A 17,168-nucleotide genomic window follows, 5' to 3' on the forward strand; every position below is an offset into this window, starting at 1 on the left:
TCTTGTGAAAAAGGTCCAAATGCTCTGTCACGGCACGGCTAATCATCTGAGGTTCTCGATCATACTAGAATAGGATTCACCCTCCTTTTGCGTCTGTCACTACACCCAGCACTCGCGAGTTTGAAGTTCGTCACAGCCATCCCTTCCCAGATCCTACTCGGAATACCATAGACAAGGTTTAGACTTTCCGGATCTCAGGAATGGCCATCCATGGGTTCTAACTTATACCACGAAGATTCTGATTAAGGAATCTAAGAGATACTCATTCAATCTAAGGTAGAACGGAGGTGGTTGTCAGGCACGTGTTCATAGGGAATGATGATGACTGTCACGATCATCACATTCATGTTGAAGTGCGAATGAATATCTTAGAAGCGAAATAAGTTGAATTGAATAGAAAAACAGTAGTACTTTGCATTAATCTTTGAGGAACAGCAGAGCTCCACACCTTAATCTATGGAGTGCAGAAACTCTACCGTTGAAAAATACATAAGTGAAAGGTCCAGGCATGGCTGAATGGCCAGCCCCCAAAACGTGATCACAGGATCAAAAATACAATCCAGGATGTCTAATACAATAGTAAACAGCCATATTTATACTAAACTAGTTACTAGGGTTTACAGAAGTAAGTAATTGATGCATAAATCCACTTTCGGGGCCCACTTGGTGTGTGCTTGGGCTGAGCTTGAATGTTACACGTGCAGAGGCTCTTTCTGGAGTTGAACGCCAGGTTGTAATGTATTTCTGGCGTTCAACTCTGGTTTGTGACTTGTTTCTGGCATTTAACTCCAGACAACAGCGTAGAACTGGCATTCAATGCCCTTTTACGTCGTCTAAACTCGGCCAAAGTATGGACTATTATACATTGCTGGAAAGCCCTGGATGTCTACTTTCCAACGCAATTTGATTTTTGCTCAAGTCCCTCAATTTCAGCCAGAAAATACCTAAAATCATAGAAAAACACACAAACTCATAGTAAATTCCAGAAATGTGAATTTAACATAAAAACTAATGAAAACATCCCTAAAAGTAACTAGATTCTACTAAAAATATACTAAAAACAATGCCAAAAAGCGTATAAATTATCCGCTCATCACAACACCAAACTTAAATTTTTGCTTGTCCCCAAGCAACTGAAAATCAAATAGGATAAAAAGAAGAGAATATACTATAAATTCCAAACTATCAATGAAACATAGCTCCAATCAGATGAGCGGGACTTGTAGCTTTTTGCCTCTTGAATAGTTTTGGCATCTCGCTTTATTCATTGAAGTTCAGAATGATTGGCATCTATAGGAACTCAGAGTTCAGATAGTGTTATTGATTCTCCTAGTTCAGTATGATGATTCTTGAACACAGCTATTTTATGAGTCTTGGCCGTGGCCCTAAGCACTTTGTTTTCCAGTATTACCACCGGATACATAAATGCCACAGACACATAATTGGGTGAACCTTTTCAGATTGTGACTCAGCTTTGCTAAAGTCCCCAATTAGAGGTGTCCAGGGTTCTTAAACACACTCTTTTTTTGCTTTGGACCTTGACTTTAACCGCTCAGTCTCAAGTTTTCACTTGACACCTACACGCCACAAGCACATGGTTAGGGACAGCTTGGTTTAGCCGCTTAGGCCAGGATTTTATTCCTTTAGGCCCTCCTATCCACTGATGCTCAAAGCCTTGGGATCCTTTTTATTACCCTTGCCTTTTGGTTTTAAGGGCTATTGGCTTTTTGCTCTTGCCTTTTGGTTTTAAGAGCTTTGGCTTTTTCTGCTTGCTTTTTCTCTTTTTTTTTTCTATTTTTTTTCTGCAAGGTTTGTTCTTTGCTGCTTTTTCTTGCTTCAAGAATCATTTTTATGATTTTTCAGATTATCAAATAACATGTCTCCTTGTCATCATTCTTTCAAGAGCCAACATATTTAACATTCTTAAATAATAACTTCAAAAGACATATGCACTGTTCAAGCATTCATTCAGAAAACAAGAAGCATTGTCACCACATCAATATAATTAAACTAAGTTCAAGGATAAATTTAAAACTCATGTACTTCTTGTTCTTTTGAATTAAAACAGTTTTTGTTTAAGAGAGGTGATGGATTCATAGGACATTCATAACTTTAAGACAAAGTTACTAAATACTAATAATCATGTAATGAAGACACAAACATGGATAAGCACTTAACATAAAGAAAACGAAAAACAGAGAATGTAAGAACAAGGAATGAGTCCACCTTAGTGATGGTGGCGTTTCCTTCTTGAGGAACCAATGATGTCCTTGAGCTCTTCTATGTCTCTTCCTTGTCTTTGTTTCTCCTCCCTCATTGCTCTTTGATCTTCTCTTATTTCATGAAGGATGATGGAGTGCTCTTGATGTTCCACCCTTAGTTGTCCCATGTTGGAACTTAATTCTCCTAGGGAGTTGTTGATTTGCTCCCAATAGTTTTGTGGAGAAAAATGCATTTGAGGCATCTCCGGGATCTCATGGTGATGAGCTTCATGCGTCTCTTGAGATCCATGAATGGGCTCTCTTGCTTGCTCCATCCTTTTCTTAGTGATGGGCTTCTCTTCCTCAATGGGAATGTCTCCTTCTATGAAAGCTCCAGCTGAGTAACATAGATGGCAAATAAGATGAGAAAAAGCTAGCCTTGCCCCAGGAGAGGGATTTTCGGCTATTTTGTAGAGTTCAAGGGAGATGACTTCATGAACTTCTACTTCCTCTCCAATCATGATGCTGTGAATCATGATGGCCCGATCCACAGTAACTTCAGATCGGTTGCTAGTGGGGATGATGGAGCGTTAGATGAACTCCAACCATCCTCTAGCCACAGGCTTGAGGTCTAGTCTTCTTAATTGAACCAGCTTGCCTTTGGAGTCAATCTTCCATTGAGCTCCTTCCACACATATGTTCATGGGGACTTGGTCCAACCTTTGATTAAAGTTGACCCTTCTAGTGTAGGGGCGTGCATCTCCTTGCATCATAGGCAAGTTAAACGCCAACCTCACATTTTCCAGACTAAAATCTAAGTATTTCCCCCGAACCATTATAATATAATTCTTTGGGTTTGGGTTCTTACTTTGATCATAGTTCCTAGTGATCCATGCATTGGCATAGAACTCTTGAACCATTAGGATGCCGACTTGTTGGATGGGTTTTGTTAGAACTTCCCAACCTCTTCTTTGGATTTCATGTCGGATCTCCGGATACTCATTCTTCTTGAGCTTGAAAGGGACCTCGGGGATCACCTTCTTCTTGACCACAACATTATAGAAGTGGTCTTGATGAGCTTTGGAGATGAATCTTTCCATCTCCCATGACTCGGAGGTGGAAGCTTTTGTCTTTTCTTTCCCTTTTCTAGAGGATTCTCCAGTCTTGGGTGCCATCAATGGTAATGGAAAAACAAAAAGCTTATTCTTTTACCACACCAAACTTAGAATATTGCTCACCCTCGAGCAAGAGAAGAAAGAATAGATGAAGAAGAAGAAAAAAATATGGAGGAGAGGGGGGAGGGGTGTATTCGGTTAAGAAGGGGAAGAGAGGGTTGTGTTGTGTGAAAATGAAGAAGAATGGAGGGCTTTATATAGGGAAAGGAAGGGGGTAAGGTTCGGCCATAAGGGTGGGTTTTGGGTGGGAAATTGATTTTGAATTTTAAAGGTAGGTAGAGTTTATGAGGTAGGTTTATGGGGAAGAGTGGATGATGTGAGTGGTGAATTGGTGATAGGGAAGAGAGATTGAGGTGATTGGTGAAAGAGGGGTGAGAAGAAGTGAGTGGAGGTAGGTGGGGATCCTGTGGGGTCTACAGATCCTGAGGTGATCCTGTGGGGTCCACAGATCCTGAGGTGTTCAAGGATTTACAACCTTGCACCAAATTAGGCATGCAAAATGCCCTTGCACACAACTCTGGGTGTTCAGTGCCAGATTGGTGCTTGTTGTGGGCGTTGAACGCCCATTTGTTGCCCATTTCTAGCGTTGAACGCTAGAACCATGCTTGTTCTGGGCATTCAGCGCCAGCTCTTCTCCAGGGTGCAATTCTGGCGTTCAAACACCCAGATGCTGCCCATTTTGGGCGTTCAGCGCCAGAACCATGCTCTGTTCTGGCGTTGAACGCCAGCCAGATGCTTCTTACTGGCGTTTAAACGCCAGTAAGTTCTTCCTCCAGGGTGTGATTTTTCTTTTGCTGTTTTTGATTCTGTTTTCAATTTTTATATTTATTTTGTGACTCCACATGATCATGAACCTAATAAAACATGAAAGAACAAGAAAAAAAAATTAGATAAATAAAAATTGGGTTGCCTCCCAACAAGCGCTTCTTTAATGTCAATAGCTTGACAGTGGGCTCTCATGGAGCCACACAGGTGATCAGGTCAATTTTGTAGAGTTTAATATATCTTTTTTCATTCACAACTTCGATACAACTAACCAGCAAGTGCATTGGGTCGTCCAAGTAATAAACCTTACGTGAGTAAGGGTCGATCCCACGGAGATTGTCGGCTTGAAGCAAGCTATGGTCACCTTGTAAATCTCAGTCAGGCAGATATCAAATGGTTATGGAGTTTTCGAAAATAAACAATAAATAACTAAATAGAAAATAAAGATAAAGATACTTATGTATATCATTGGTGAGAATTTCAGATTAGTGTATAGAGATGCTTTCGTTCCTCTGAACCTCTGCTTTCCCGCTGTCTTCATCCAATCAGTCTTACTCCTTTTCATGGCAAGCTTTCTGTAAGGGCATCACCGTTGTCAATGGCTACATCCCATCCTCTTGTGAAAAAGGTCCAAATGCTCTGTCACGGCATGGCTAATCATCTGAGGTTCTCGATCATACTGGAATAGGATTCACCCTCCTTTTGCGTCTGTCACTACGCCCAGCACTCGCGAGTTTGAAGTTCGTCACAGCCATCCCTTCCCAGATCCTACTCGGAATACCACAGACAAGGTTTAGACTTTTCGGGTCTCAGGAATGGCCATCCATGGGTTCTAACTTATACCACGAAGATTCTGATTAAGGAATCCAAGAGATACTCATTCAATCTAAGGTAGAACGGAGGTGGTTGTCAGGCACGTGTTCATAGGGAATAATGATGACTGTCACGATCATCACATTCATGTTGAAGTGCGAATGAATATCTTAGAAGAGGAATAAGTTGAATTGAATAGAAAAACAGTAGTACTTTGCATTAATCTTTGAGGAACAACAGAGCTCCACACCTTAATCTATGGAGTGCAGAAACTCTACCGTTGAAAAATACATAAGTGAAAGGTCCAGGCATGGCCAAATGACCAGCCCCCAAAACGTGATCACAGGATCAAAAATACAATCCAGGATGTCTAATACAATAGTAAACAGTCCTATTTATACTAAACTAGTTACTAGGGTTTACAGAAGTAAGTAATTGATGCATAAATCCAATTCCGGGGCCCACTTGGTGTGTGCTTGGGCTGAGCTTGAATGTTACACGTGAAGAGGCTCTTTCTGGAGTTGAACGCCAGCTTGTAATGTATTTCTGGTGTTCAACTCTGGTTTGTGACTTGTTTCTAGCGTTTAACTCCAGACAGCAGCATAGAACTGGCGTTCAACGCCCTTTTACGTCGTCTAAACGCGGCCAAAGTATGGACTATTATACATTGCTGGAAAGCCCTGGATATCTACTTTCCAACGCAATTTGATTTTTGCTCAAGTCCCTCAATTTCAGCCAGAAAATACCTAAAATCACAGAAAAACACACAAACTCATAGTAAATTCCAGAAATGTGAATTTAACATAAAAACTAATGAAAACATCCCTAAACACCCAAAATCACAAGATTTCAACACTAATTACCCAAAAACGTGTAACAGTGGGGAATTTCGAAAACTGGGCAGCGATGAATGGAAGACTCACCACAAAACTTAGATAGAATTGTAGAGGATGAGAAGAGCGACGCGTGGCCGCAAACGGCTCGTCAATCGGAGCTCCGTAGCTCAAGTTATGGTGGTTTGAAGATCAAAGAGAGTTAGGTTTTCTCTCTTCTCTTCTCTCTTCCCAATTTCAGCGCCCAACACCCCTTCTTTAGGGTAAAATGAGCTGAAATGCTCATAACTAATGTTTATATATGTTGGGTCTTGGGCCCACTTAGGCCCGGTTCACTTATTTTTGCCCATTGGTCCAATTTTAGGCCAAAACCTTTAAGATTAGCGCTCTAAATTGCACTTTAAATATTTCTACCTTCCCTAATTATAGTTCCTCATTTATTAATATTATTTACCCATAATCAATTTCTTCAGCTGTAGTACCAGACAGATCTCAGCCGGTACTGCCGGTCAAAATTCCACTGCGCGCTTTTACGCAGAAAACTATGTTTTCGGACTCGGAAAAATTCACTGAATCCAAATATCATATTTGAATTATCAAATTCCAATTGCCAAATCTTCCAACCATATTCGCTCTTATTTAACTTATTATTTAATTAATTTCGGTTAGACCGGGTATTACATTCTACCCCCCTAACAGAAATTTTCGCCCTCGAAAATTCCATCCATCACTGCGAGTACGCGAGCGTAGTCTGCCTCTATATCCAACGCATAACAGTCCCAAGGTCCTTTTATTCTGTGCGCTTCCGTTGCCGTGCTCTGATTTTTCTATATTTGAGGTTCTCGGTCATTTGTCCAACGCCGATCAATAGTCTCATTCCTTACTTTTATCGTCTCATCAATTCACCCTATTAAATCTCAAATCATGTCATCAATAATATTACCATCGTCGTTAATCACAGCCATCGTCCCCCATCACTATAATCAATCAAAGATCATCACCACACCTTAATGATACTCCATCACTATCCTCTCTCTCTGCCAAGCCAATTACCACTAATCACAGCTCAACTCCAAGCATAAACTCCAAACTTACTTTCTTATTCTCAAACCCTCGAATTTCCACATGACTTGCTGTTATAAAGCCTCTGACTCATCAATCAAAAACCCCTTTCATTTCTGGGAAGCAAATGAGTTTGAAATAACAATTTAACAAAATTATAAGAATCCGCTTTCCTTTAATAATCTATAAAAGCATTCGAGATACATCTCTTTTGTTAACGTTACTCATATCAAAAATCATCCTCAAAACCATAACCAACGCTCTTTCAATTTCTTGGGAAAAATTTTCAACAGTACCTCCCCAAAAATTGGAGTTTACCACCCGTCACGGGTTCCCTTAAACCAATCTCAGTACCGCATCAGCATTCCAATTTAGTGGTTTTCACATTCGTCTTTCAAAACCAATCATTATAAATCTCAATCTAATTCCAAGGTCACTATGACCAAACATCATGGTACTCATCTCTCAAACACGACAACTTGCACTCTCTCATCATCTAAATCCAATTATGCATCAATGATAATTTCCTCATCCGCTTTAGAACCATCAAAGCTCGCAGCCGCAATCAATTCCAACTATTGGGGATCATTACTTGCAGTAACCCGCTTAACCCTTCTAGTATTCAAACATAAGATACTATAGTAAACTTTTACAGCTCTTATTCGTAGCTATCCTGTGTTACTGCTTCCACAAGTTTCCGCTGCTTTATTCTGATCTCTCGTCTAGTACGAGTTCTATCACTTACTTCCTCACAACCACAACTTAGCATGACTGGCATTCACTAGATTTCTATCTATGAGAGCCAAAACCACATACCAACTTAATTGTACTTTTAACACGTTGTTACCGATCTTTCGATTACCAATTCCCAAACCGTCGGATCTAACGGTATCACCCGTTGTTGTAGTGAACACACGACCTTGTTGTTGGCCCTTGGTAGTATTCCGGTTGACCTTCTTAGGACATTTCCAGGACACGTGTCCAACTCCTCTACAACCATAGCAAAGTCCCAATCCACCTCGACACGGAGTTCCCGGATGATGGCTTTGACATCGCCCACCAGTCATTCCACTCTGAGGTTGCTTTCCGTTAAAGGCCTACCTAATCACTTATGCTCACCAAACCTTCTATTAAGATAACTTAGGGTTATCTAGAACAGATCATAATTTTTCATTCGACCATGTATTATGAGTGAATACCAGCCTTCAGCATTATCTAAAGTGGTAAAGAATTAAGTTATCAGTTTTCTTATTACCTCAGGTACGAAAATCAGACCTGGCAGTCTCCCGGTCCTTCCGATATGGGCAATCTCTGACCAAATGTCCTAGCTTTCCGCAATTGTAACACAAACCCGAACCATAATGACACGGTCTATTTGGGTGATGACCTCCACATCTCTGATAGCTCAAAACATCTGAAACAACCATTATTTGCTTTTCCCTACCTTTTCCTTGGGAATTCTTATTTGTCGCAAGGTCATTTCGCCTTTGGGGAAGACGTTGTGGGTATCCTCTTCTCTTAAACTCTTGACCCCTTGTTGGGTATTCCTGATTGTGCTCTCTGCGGTAGGACTCCTGACGGTCATTCTTCGTCTCAACAGCCTTCCTCACACATTCTTCAGCAATATGGCTCTTGTTCACAAGTTCGGAGAAGACCCTAATCTCCATCGGTCCAACGGAGCTCAGGATTTCACTTCGAAGTCCTCCCTCATACTTAATACACTTCCATTCCTCGAAGTCTCCTGGGGTTCCTTGACACATACGAGAAAACCTGAATAACTCCTCAAATTTATCCGTATACTCAGATACGGACATTGTACCCTACTTCAGCTGCAGTAATTCAAGTTCCTTGACCGTTCTAGCAGAATTCGGGAAGTACTTCTTATAAAATTCCACTTGGAAGGTACCCCAGGTGATAGGATCATTCCCCTGCTGCAGGAGACGTCGGGCCCCTTGCCACCAATGCGATGCTTCCCCCGTGAGCAGATAGGTAGCAAATTCAACACACTGTTCTTCAGGCACCAACTGCGCTTGCAATGCTCGCTCCATGGCCTGAAACCAGGTGTCAGCTTCAGTCGGATTAGTGGTTCCCTTGAACTTAGGTGGATTAACCTTTAAGAAAGTTGCCAGTGTCATCGGGCCCTGAGCTCCACTTCCGCCATTGCCATTATTGTTTATCTGTTGCCCAAGAGCCTCCGCAGTGGCCTGCATAGTAGCAGCCATATTCTCCAACACCGCCATAAAGTTTACTGGGTTATTCGGGTTGATTTTCGGTTCCTGAGTACTAGTACGATCTCTCTTACGTCCCCGACCAGGTCCACGAGGCGCCATCTGGTTCCTATACACACCAAACAATCGATATCAAGTTGATCAGTCTCAATATCGGAAGTATAGTGCTTCAAAGTACCAAAAGTACACTCATGGACTTCATGCTAGATGTATCGGTTAGATACCCTAACTAGCACAGGCATAGACTCAGAGTATGCATTGAAGCATAAGCAGTTCCATCCCTCAGGCTCACGAGGACGAACTGCTCTGATACCATAATGTAACACCCTAATATTCAAATCCTTATGCTCGAGTCATAAGTCAATGATATTACGGTGGTACGACTCTCAGGTGGATTTTTAATATATAAATATAGGTAATTTCGAAAAGAGTATTAATCGAGAAGCCTGAAAAGAGTAGAAATAAAATCGTGAAGACGTATCACTCACGTTTCGACAACAAAAGATAAACCGTGAAGCCGAAAACGATATACGGACAAGGCGTAGAGGAGATTAAGAGATAGATAACAGATAGATATATATAACATAAGTAAATAGCCACTAGTCGTGACCCGCGAAGTTTAGGCCGGCTAGGGTACAGTATGAAAGTAGATGACAATAGTATATCCTAATCTCTCCCAAAGGAAACATAAGAGCCTCTATAGGCAAGTTCTAAAAGAGTTCAATACATAATATAATCTTTTCAAAACATAGGTGGAGAGATTCTAATCAAACACAAAGTAGAGGAAATAAAGATCTTCGCCGTCTCTCAGACGACCTACAACTCACTTCTGAGCACCTGGACCTATATCTGAAAAACAAGAGATATATACGGAATGAGAACCCCGGGCCCATGGGTTCCCAGTACGGTAAAAGTGCCAAATAAATACAATGCACTGCAATAAAAACTCACCAAGCATCCTAAACTCCTTTTCACCAAGTATCCAGCCTAGATTCTCACTAATCTATAAATAGGCATCTGTCGTAAGGGAATACTAAATCTAGATCACATCTCATATGACTCCAAACTCGCTGACTCTCCCACGAATCAGATTTCAGAATCATAAACAAAGCCATCATCAGTCGTGCTGTCTCAGCAATTCTATATCAATATATCATGCCCTCCCTGGAACTAGTGAAACCACATCACTGCGTCTACCCAGGGAGCTCAAATCATCTCAACTAATGATCACCATCATCATGCAATCGCATCATCAATTCATCTCATCAAGAACAGCCCTCAACCTCCACCGACACCAACATGAGGGGCCTCTCAGTTGTACAAACACAAGCAATACAGGCAAGTAATACACAATTAGGGTACAAGTAGAACAAGTAGCACATAATCAGGTAACTTAGCATATATAATGTAGAAATCCAAAACAAATAGGCAAACCCAAACAATTCAAACATATGCAAATGATGAATGCCTGCCCTATGGCTGATGATATCATCTGTCGGTTATCAAGCCAACCCGACATGTCCGGTAGCTAACCTGGGCACAGTCTCTCTGTTGCGTATTAATATCATTAGAGGGAATATGTGCCCTGTCACCATTAGAGGGTATCTGCGCCCTGTCGCCATTAGAGGGTATCTGCGCCCTGTCGCCATTAGAGGGTATCTGCGCCCTGTCACCATTAGAGGGTATTTGCGCCCTGTCGCCATTAGAGGGTATCGGTGCCCTGTCACCCTTACAACCAGAGAGAAAACACAAGCATGCTTACATTCAACATTTTTCATCATTATTCATTTATCATATTCGTTAATTTATCATATATGCCTTTATACTCAGCCATAATCCATAATGGCTTTGCCATAACTCGGCAATAACTCAGCCACCCGGCTCACAGTTCAATCCAGAACTAGCCAATTTATCAACATGGCTCCGCCGTATCCGGCAAGAACTCAGCCATCCGGCTCATGGTCCAATCAAGAACCAACCATTTATCAACAAATATAGCCCTTCGGCTCATGGCATACACGGTACTTCCACCGCCATCCTCCATATCTCATATAATCATATCTGATCATCATTGATCATATCCTTTTCCCTTGCTTCACTCGCAAGTTACCACATCCCCTAGCTCCTTCCTCATTGCTAGGCATACCATAATGATACATAAGGGGTGAGATCGGAGGCTTAAAAGTATGAGGTTTGGCTTTAAAAACTCAAAAATCAACTTTGGCATGAAAACAGGGCCACGCGTACGCGCACTCCACGCGCACGCGTGGATGGCCAAAAACTCATCGACGCGCAAGCGTCATACGCGCGAACGCGCGGGTTGAAAAATATCCAAACAGCGCGCAAGCGTCAGCCACGCGTACGCGTGGGTGCTCTTGCGCCCAGGCACAAAACTGGCACGACCCTGGCACAACTCTCTGGAAAATAGCTGGGCATTTGGTACAGCGCATCGACGCGCCCGCGCACACCACACGCACGCGTGGATGGTGCTTTCTGGAAGAACGGCGCGCACGCGCCAGGTGCGCCTACGCGCGTAGGGTCGTTCTGCTAAAAATTTTCTAAGTTAAAAGCTGCAGAATTTACAGATTCAACCCCCAATCTTCCGACGGACATAACTCTCTCATTTTAAATCATTTTTCACCCGTCCTTCGAACGGCATGGACATCCCGGATCCAATTTCATTTCTAAACAGATTTGGCAGAAAACAGAGATCCGTAGTCCAGGTTATGTCCCGTCAAAGTATGCCCCAAAACCATGTTTCCATACAAAACCACAAAGTGCCATTTTCAAAACAAGCCATTTTCAACGCTTTTCAAAATCAATCAAAACATGCCAATTTCAGCCTTTTCTTTGAAATCAATCAAAATATACCAAAATCAACATCAAGCCTCCTCAACTCGCACGTTGACACTTTCTCAAACTCAAACACATTTACATATCATATACTCTTTCTCATGCCAAATTTCAACAACACTATTTCCAATCAACCATCATTATACATAATCAATATCGTACTCACTATCACGTGGCTTCACCCACAAATCAACCTTAATCATTCCTCAAGCATATATCACGACAAACATATCTCTAATGCATCATCATACCATCAAGGCATCAATAATCATAATCACATATATGACCATATAATATATCTCAACCAAAACCAAACATACCTCATCTATATAATTGCACCCAAATTTACCAAATCCCACACCTCAACTCCTCAAACCTTATTATTCAATAACCAACCCAATCATTCATATATTCATTATCTGAAATTCTTCCAATCACTTGTGTCATCATACAATGCACACATCAACTTACCTTTCTTACCTTTTTTCGGCCTCCGACCCAAAATCCACGGCCTCCGGCCCAATATCATAATTTAAATGCATAAACCACAAATCAATACTCATTACCCAGTACATCAAATTCTCAATACACCAAGCATACAAGGCCACACAATTCTCAACCCAAATCATTAATTCACATTACATACCAACTATGCATATTAGCACCAACCATTTACACAATCCAAACTTAATCCTAGGGGCATCTAGCCTAGGAATTCTCATCACAACACACGGTACTTAAATAAAACTTAAACCGTACCTCTTGTAACCAAACCAATTGAGCCTCTTCTTTGGAAGTCTTCACCAACCTTAGCTCCAAGCCTCACCAAAGCTCCTCAAGCAATACCAATCTCCCAATTGTGCACCAACATCACCAAATACACTAACATAACCAATATCACATACATACATCAACCTAGGGCTCATAAAAATGACAAGTCACAAGGGTTTGAGCACTTCTTATCTCAGCCCATATGAAGTAGGGATAGAACCCACTTAGAATCCATGTTGGAGTATCCCTAAACACCCAAAATCACAAGATTTCAACACTAATTACCTAAAAACGTGTAACAGTGAGGAATTTCGAAAACTGGGCAGAGATGAATGGAAGACTCACCACAAAACTTAGATAGAATTGTAGAGGATGAGAAGAGCGACGCGTGGCCGCAAACGGCTCGTCAATCGGAGCTCCGTAGCTCAAGTTATGGTGGTTTGAAGATCAAAGAGAGTTAGGTTTTCTCTCTTCTCTTCTCTCTTCCCAATTTCAGCGCCCAACACCCCTTCTTTAGGGCAAAATGAGCTGAAATGCTCATAACTAATGTTTATATATGTTGGGTCTTGGGCCCACTTAGGCCCGGTTCACTTATTTTTGCCCATTGGTCCAATTTTGGGCCAAAATCTTTAAGATTAGCGCTCTAAATTGCACTTTAAATATTTCTACCTTCCCTAATTATAGTTCCTCATTTATTAATATTATTTACCCATAATCAATTTCCTCAGCTGTAGTACCAGACAGATCTCAGCCGGTACTGCCGGTCAAAATTCCACTGCGTGCTTTTACGCAGAAAACTATGTTTTCCGACTCGGAAAAATTCACTGAATCCAAATATCATATTTGAATTATCAAATTCCAATTGCCAAATCTTCCAACCATATTCGCTCTTATTTAACTTATTATTTAATTAATTTCGGTTAGACCGGGTATTACACTTGAGGTCAAAACAGTCTTGTGTTCTGTGCCCGTATCCTCGGTGGTAGTCGCAGTAAAAGGTTTTGCTGCCGCCCGTTCTTTCTTTCAGTTGCCGAGCTTTTGGAATGATACCCCTGTCCGCTATTTGGTGTATATCTCGGTAATTGGGGCTGTCAGGGGTGTGTAATTAGAGAACTTGCCGATTCTGGGCGGTCGGTTGGCGTTTGTTGGCTTAGGGTGGTCCCTCTGATTTTCTCTGGGTGGTGGGTTATGTCAGGGCGCCGAGCTGCCGTGCTGGGTGTTGCCGTGTTTCCGTTTATTGGCGACGACGACCTGGCTGACTTCCTCGTCATTGATGTAATCTCTGGTGACGTTCTGGATCTCGTGCATGGTCCACACTGGTTTGGTGGTGAGGTGTTTGCGAAAATCTTCATTCATGAGCCCGTTGGTTAGGCAGAGGCTTGCAACGGAATCCGTGAGTCCGTCGACCGTTAGGCATTCATCGTTGAAGCGGTCGAGGTACTTCCTTGTGGATTCGTCTTGTTTCTGGGTGACCCCTAGTAGGCTGATGAGGTGTTTGGCTTTGGTGATTCTAGTTGTGAATTGGGCCATGAATTTTCGGGAGATGTTGTGGAAGCTGGTTATGGATCCGTTTGGGAGGGCGTTGAACCACTTGATTGCTGGCCCTGCTAAGGTTACTGGGAAGGCCCTACATCGGACCGCGTCGGCCGCTCCTTCTAAGTTCATCCTGGCCTCGAAGGCCGTTAGATGTTCTTGGGGATCCTTGGTTCCGTCGTACTTCATGTTGGTGGGTTTGTCGAAACCTTTAGGGAGTTTTGCTCTTAAGATCCTTTCTGTGAAAGGAGTAGCTCCCATTATTGTGTGGTCGTTTCTTGTGCGTTTAGTATCTCGGTGGCGCCGATCTTCGTCCGAGTCGTGCTGACGACTCAGGTCTCGGGAAGTGCTGCGGTTGTGTCTTTTGCTGTATCGCCGTTCTGGTGATTTCTCTCTCCCATGGGTGCGCGAGGTGCTGCGACCGTCTCTTCTATCGTGTCACCAAGTCGGCGATCTGCCGTGGCGAGATTTTGACCTGGAAGTTGCGTGGCTTCCGTGTTCGTTGTTGTGTCTTTCCTTGGTGGCCAATTTTCCTTCGAGTTCCTGGACCCGAAGGCAGAGATCTTGGATGATTTGTGCCGCTTTATCCCCCGTTTTCTCGGGGCGTCGCAGTTCTGTGATGATATGATCGTTTGTATGGTGGACAATACTTGCTATCCTTCCCTGGTTTGTGACCTCTTGGTGCCCTGGGGTCGGATTCTTTGGTTGAGAGTCCTCCCGGCTTGAGAAGGCTTCTTCCAGTACGTCCCCCATTCCGGCTTAGTCGGCGCAAGTTCCCCACAGACGGCGCCAATGTACTGGATGTCTCCGGTACGGGTTGAGAGATGGATCGAAAACTTGCGGGTCGAGGCAGATGCCGGATCACTTGACTGGAGCAATGGGGGGAGGTACCTGCAAAGATACTCCGACGCTCAAGTCAGAATGGATCTAAGAGGTAGAAGGTGTGAGGGATGAATGAATACCTGGAGGGACGTGGGTCCTCTATTTATAGGTGATGGTGAATATCTTATCTTATCTTATTTGGCTAAGATAAGGGAGGCGTTTGATTTTGAAAGTCGGTTAAGAGTTCTAGATGGCTGGTTTTTGGGCCTTCTAGAAGAGAGAGAGGCGGGTCGGACCCGGAAAACCGGGTTCGGGTCTAACCTCGGGCTCGGGATCTGTGGCCCAGATCCGTAACAAATAATAATAATAATAATAATAATAATAATAATAATAATAAAGGTTTAGACGGTACATGCATTGTATTTTAAAAAAGTTAAACATATTTTAGAAAGGATTAGGGTATCGATAATAAATTGTGATTGATATCAATATCAATAATTGATTTTATAATTATTTTTATACTACTAAAAGCTACATATAGTATCTCTTTTGTGGTATAAAAAAGTTGAGATTCATAACATTTTTGTAAAATTATATTGAATGGACACAAGATTAATTATTTAACAAATTAAATTTTAATTAATATGTTTTATTTTCTACTCCTATTTTCATTCATTAATTGTTTTACTTTTTATATTTATAATAAAATATTGAATGTAAAAAAAATTGATTGTTATATATTTTATTTATTTAGAGTCATAATTAAATTTGATATAATTGTAGCAAGTATCTACAATTAATAGTAACATGATACTATAATTTTAAGTTGTATAATATAATAAAAAAGAATGTAGCAATTTATATCTGCTTCCTATATAGCAATAATATTATATATATTTATATATCTCCTCTTTTAGTTCTTTTCTAAAAATATTGGCATATAATTAATATAGATAACATATATATTGAGCAAGTATCTCCATTGAATTAATCATAAAGGTTAATAAAATATAATGGCATAATTTTCACCTAATTGTAACAAGTATCTCCATTAAAAATATTGGCTAATTATTTTCGACTGTACACGTGTGTAGAATAACTTTTAAGAAGGAGTCACGTATAATAAATACGGTCGATGATCGTAAAATTCCTGACAATTATTTCAATTTTCTTGCTCATACTGATATATTGAAACAAACAAATGAACAATCCAACTTATTTGGTGCGTAGTTAATTTGTATTGATCTATACAAAATTGTTTTTTTTTATTTTAATTTTTACCAAGAAATTATATAATAGCATCATTTTATCGATAATATAAATTTTAATAGTTTATTTTTGCAAACGTTTAAAATTGTATTGCGACTTTTTTAAAGGTATATCCTTTTATTAATATATTGTTAGTTTTATCGTTTAATATAAAATAAATTGGTAAATTTTTTTAATTTATAAATAATTTATTATGTTATTTATTTGTCCTTAATTTGATACTTTTAATTCTTATTTTTTAATTAGATGTTATTGGACTCTTGACTGGAAAAGAAGAGCTTATATCATGATCAAAAATAGAAAGAAGTGACAATTACATTGTGGTTGATTTTCATGATTTAGAGTATGTGAAATTTTAATATTTCACAATGAGATTTTGTTTTGTAACAATTATCTATTCATATGCAAAATATTTTATCTTTTTTATTATATATTACTATCTATTTCTCTTAATTCTTGCTTTTATTTAGAAATAAGAAAAAATAAAGTGCATACTATGAGATCAATTTATAACTCAATTATTCAATTATCTACGTAATCACCAAATACATACTTATTTTAATATTACTTATTCTTGCTTTTATACGTAAGCATATTGGTTTACCTTTTATTTAACATATTTATTTATGTTATATTTTTAATCATATTATATATATTTTTACGAATATATCTTTTTAGAAAATATATACTCTTAGTATTAGCATATGGTGTATTAAATAAATATTAATGGTTTTAAATTATGCAAATGTTTAAAATTGTATTGCGACTTTTTTAAAGGTATACCATTTTATTAATATATTGTTAGTTTTATCGTTTAATATAAATAAATTGATAATTTTTTTA

Source organism: Arachis ipaensis, chromosome B1, assembly GCF_059453495.1.
Source record: "Arachis ipaensis isolate K30076 ecotype BB chromosome B1, ASM5945349v1, whole genome shotgun sequence".
Lineage (NCBI taxonomy): Eukaryota > Viridiplantae > Streptophyta > Magnoliopsida > Fabales > Fabaceae > Arachis > Arachis ipaensis.